The following is a 4,976-nucleotide window of genomic DNA, read 5'->3' as shown; positions in this document are numbered from 1 at the left end:
TTTGCCCACTACTAGAAAAATAGCCTTTTACGACGCTCATTGCGCGTCGTAAAAGGCTCAGACGACGCGCAAATGCGCGTCAAGGAAGGCACTGTCATAAAGAGAGACGACGCGCATTTACGATGCTCATTTACGACGCGCAATTACAACGTGCGTTTACGACACGCAATGCGTATCAAGGAAGGCCCTGTCACAAAAGAAGACGACACGTATTCGCGTGTCGTAACCTTACGACGCGCGTGTTAATGACACGCAATGTGTATCAAGAAAGCCCCTGTCAAGAAAGGCCATGTCATAAATGAAGATGACACACATTTTTGCGTATCATAATTTTAAATGTTTAAAAAAAATATTATTTATAGATTTACTTATTTTCAAATTAAATATGTATTTAATGTTTCATAATAGAAAATAAAATATCATATACAAAAAATAGAATCCATTGCATAAATTTAATGTCATACAATTCTATTTCTTACAATATATAAATTTGCATTTAATCTACTATGTACATCAAATTCCAACTAAGTAAAGTTGCATCTTGCCTTTCATAATTCTTTAAGACTAATGCTCCAAACAGCTGATTATATGGATAAGCAGTTGTACATTGGCCCATCTCACTCAATAATGACTTAGCCAAATTTAACTCCAAGTCTTTACTGCATCTTACTGATAATGCTGCAAGATTTAAATCAAGTGGCTTCATATTCCTTTCTTCCATCAACTTTACCTGGTGCACAAAATACACAGAAACAAAAAAACATTGTAGAGGAAGGGGTGATTTGGGAAAATGTAAGGGGTATAATATAATAAGAATGCAAATACTTAATACCACTTTCATGCCATCATGGAAACCTGTTGTACATTACATAAAGGCCCAACACCAACACAAGGCTTGGGTTTGATTATGATCCTCAGCTGTTAAACCAAATACAAAAAGCATGTCAGAAGAATAAAACTAGATGTAGATGAAACTTTAAAAGAGGTTGATCCATCACATTACATAAAGGCCCTCCACTACCTTAAGCAACATTTGTAGAAAAAGTATTTCTTCAGGGCTAAGGTTGCCTACATAAACGGTGTGTGAACCTTCAATTTTCACAACTATATAGTTTTTAAGTTTTTAAACAAGAAGAAAAAGTGTATATATACAAACAACATGAGATACTTATCTTCTTTGGTGTCATTTGTCCCCATTGATGGTGCCTAGTAAACAATTAGATAAATTATAATTAAATATATAATTAAATTGATTAATAATGAAAATATGTAATTTTATAAAATAAACTTTAATTAAATACATATATATTGTTAAATAGATATTTATCAGTTAAAAAAAGTTTGCAGAAAAGGATGCATGTGGTACCTGGATTCTAGCAACAAATACTTGGACAAACTGAAACTCTGGAAGCAGATAAACACGAAGTGAACTTCCATCACGAACTTGTTCTACAATGGCTTCCATGGGTTTGCCTTTGTTTGAAGCTATTGCTGGGATCACCAACAACAGATGGAGGAAGAACCTCACATGGCCCTTGAATCAACCCAGTCAATATATAAGTACTTCAGTCATATTAAAGTAACCTTTGGATCTTCTTTAATGTTGGGCTAACTTCAATCATGTGTATGTTTAGGGATTTTGTGAACTTTTGAAACTCAGCAACTGATATACAGTAAAGCAAAAACCCAGTATACAGTAAATTACAGGAGTAAGCAACACTTATGAAAACATTCCTTTTATAAATACTAAATAGTGTTGCAGAATGCAAACCTCTCTGAAGAAAGTGATCGGCTGTTGACCAAGGATTGTGGATTTCCAAGGTTCCAGTATAGTATCATCTATAATTAGCAAAAAATTATAAGAATCAACAACATTACAATAAGAAATCAACATCAATTGCAGCAACAATTGCAGGAATCAAAAAAAAAACCCAACTAAAAAATAACTCATTTGGGAATCGACATCAGGGGATTCGACCAACAACTCCAAAATCGACTTTTGAGGAGTAACTTCACTGATTTATCATGACAGAGAATCAATTTTTTAATTGAAGAGAAAACTTCACTAACTTATCAGGATTATTCAATGATTTTTTTTCACAAGTCCTAGTAACGAGCTGATACCTAAAACATATCATGATTTTTCAAGATTTAGATACGATTGTATACTTGTATTGTTAGTTTACAATGAAATGGCAGTAGTGATCTCCTGATATAAGCTGCTGGAAGGAGTATCTAGCCTGAAATATTGACAGATAATATCAATAAAGTGATGAAGGTAAAAGAAATATGCTTTCACTTGAAGGAGGTAAAAGACAGTTGATGTGATGTTATTAATATCTTATATATTTATATATTAATTAATTTTCGTATGACAGATTAGCACAACAAGTTTGGAATAAATTAAAAACAGGGAGCAAACCATAAATCTTATGAAGTATCCAGTACAGATACACACTTGATAAGATTGACAGATGTTTCTTATGAAGTATCCCTAATACGAGTGTTTCCTTTTCACTTAATGCAAAAAGAATGACGTGATAGAAAAAAAGTAAGGAATGATAAATAACAAATAAATAATAAATAATAATACCTCTCAAACATGATGTTACACTTCCATTAGCCATGTAGGGGTGAACAAGTAATCTTTCAGTTGGTGTCATACAAAAGCCCCTTAATCGAAGGAGATTTCTGTGTACAGCCATACTAATCATCTCAACTTCTGTTTGAAACTGGAGCTCGCCACTTGGCGTCCTCTCTTCTTTCAATATTTTTACAGCAACGAGGGACTCGTCTGCTAATCGCCCTTTTAAGACCGGGGTGCCTGGTGACTGGGCCACAAAGATCCAGGTTGTTAGCAAAACTAAGAGTTTAACATTAATCTTGTATCAGTTATATTCTTGAAGAAAAAAATGAAATAAGAATAAGATTATTTTATTAGCAAACAAGATTGGTGTAAATAGTGAAAAAAAATCCATTGTCTGGAGTTGATTCTGACTGACGATTATTTGATAAATCCCTAAAATGACAAATTAGAAAATGAGAAATAACACATAAAAATGCTATCTGAATGATAAAATTGTAATGAAATAGCACAGAAACATCTTGTTTATTGTGAAAAACTAAGTCCAATGATTACTTTCAACTGTCTGGCATCATACACAGCTACAAAAAAACAACTCGTGAAAAAAATCAGTAATAAAAACATATAAACTCAAGCTCAAAAGCACTAGAGAATGTTTATGAATCAGTATACCTTTCTTCATCCAGTCAATTACTCTTTTGGACTCTGCATCCATAGGTATAAAAGATGACCAACATAACACGTTGTGTTTCTAGTTCCTGAGAGTAGCAGTGTTGTGTTTGTTTCCAGTATTCAGTTGCATGCCCTTCTTTATACCTCCCACACCCAACAAACTCACATAGAAGACATATCCACAAATTTTCTGATGTTTTACAAATCAAACATTTTGACTTTTCAGGCTGCTATTGACGATAACGAAATACCTACAGCAACATTATTACCATCAGCATTGAAAACTAAAATACCTAAATGAATGGAATGAAAATAATTTACAATGACAAAAATACCCTTCCAACACAAAGATCACATAATTCAATAAATTCAACATTATCTGGTCAAAAAAATCTAGTTTCTATAACTAATAACAAAAACTATTACATAAACATAAATGGTTTATAGAAATATAAAATTGTATTCATAATAAAAAACTTTTTCAAAAAACATATCAAGGTCAAACCAACATTAGCAATTTAGGAAATTAAATACAGAATAACAACAATTTTGATATGTAAAAACATATCACAATAGCTAGAAAAGATAGATAACAACAACACAAATTGCAAATTGAATACAAAATAATTTCAAGAATACAAACAAGTGAACAACCTTATCAGATGAAAGTCAATAACAGAGAATACAACAAACCAAAAAAAAAAAACTAACCTCGAAATTCTTGGAGCTGTGATGAAATATACTTGAAATTGTCTTGAAGCTTTGGTGGTCGATCATGTAATGATTCACAAAAAACAATATTCTAGTGATTTCGTTGGAAATTAGTCGGTGTTTGTGAGGGAAAACGCTGCGATTATGATATCCAAGTGCAAAATCGATATCTTTTCCTCAATCAATTGAAGATGTGATGCAGATTTTTTAGTGATTTTGTGCCTACGCTTCCGATTTGAAAGGCTGATAGAGGGCAATCTCGGAAGATACAATTATACGGAGGGAATGGAATGAAAAAAACGGGGGTACCCCATGGAATGAAAATCCCGTGTTTTGGAGGAATGAGATTGCTTCAAAAATAGGGCTTTCCTTTCCTTATACGTACCAAACATGTTTTTTTTCATTACCCCTGAATATCCCATTTCATTCCTCCCTTTATTCTTGCCTAGAAAACATCCCTTAACTGTTATGAGAGAGATTATGAGAGGTGAAAGATTAGTCTGGTTTTTAGGGTAATGAATAAGGTTGTGGTTTGTTGGTGGCAACGGGGGAGAAGAAGATAGCTCCGACGAAGGTCAAAAATATGGAGCAAGGAAGAAGGAAAGGGTAAGAAGACATCCTCGTGAATGGCCAGTGGCTGTGTCTAGGGTTTGAGAGAGAGAGAGAATGGCTCTATGCGATTTTATGAGTAAAGGTGATCCTGAGGAGAGAGTGCAGAAGTGGGGCATTCAAAATTTTAGAATTTTAGAATTTTAGAGGATCCCTGTTTAAAAACGCGCGTTTAGTTAAAAAAAAAAAAATAAAGCGACCTTTGTAGACGACACACACTTAAAATAAGCACCCTCCGTGTTTTTAATTTTGTTTTGTTTGACACTAATTTCAGGGCACACACAAGTACGTGTCCTCTATCCTTCACATTTTGGAAAATTGACATTAGTTTTTAGGGCACGCACCAATGCGCGCCCTCTATTAGTGTGTGTCATTATTTGCGCGTCGTAAAAGGTTGTTT

The 4,976-nt window shown here is 33.6% G+C and overlaps 1 long non-coding RNA gene across 1 annotated transcript; it reads right to left on the bottom strand.

Annotated features, from left to right (window-relative positions):
- Positions 1 to 450: 450 nt before the first annotated feature.
- On the bottom strand, positions 451 to 4,761 carry LOC145040230 (uncharacterized). Its single transcript, XR_013679886.1, has 8 exons — positions 3,968 to 4,761; positions 3,257 to 3,507; positions 2,594 to 2,831; positions 1,772 to 1,839; positions 1,367 to 1,663; positions 1,022 to 1,206; positions 833 to 918; positions 451 to 730 (listed from the first exon to the last, which is right to left on the bottom strand). It is a non-coding gene; the product is annotated as an uncharacterized LOC145040230 (long non-coding RNA).
- Positions 4,762 to 4,976: the final 215 nt, after the last annotated feature.

This window comes from Lactuca saligna, chromosome 4 (assembly GCF_052625555.1).
Source record: "Lactuca saligna cultivar CGN05327 chromosome 4, ASM5262555v1, whole genome shotgun sequence".
NCBI classification, from domain to species: domain Eukaryota; kingdom Viridiplantae; phylum Streptophyta; class Magnoliopsida; order Asterales; family Asteraceae; genus Lactuca; species Lactuca saligna.
Note: the sequence above shows the minus strand (reverse complement) of the source record. Positions and strands in the feature narration are given on the sequence as shown.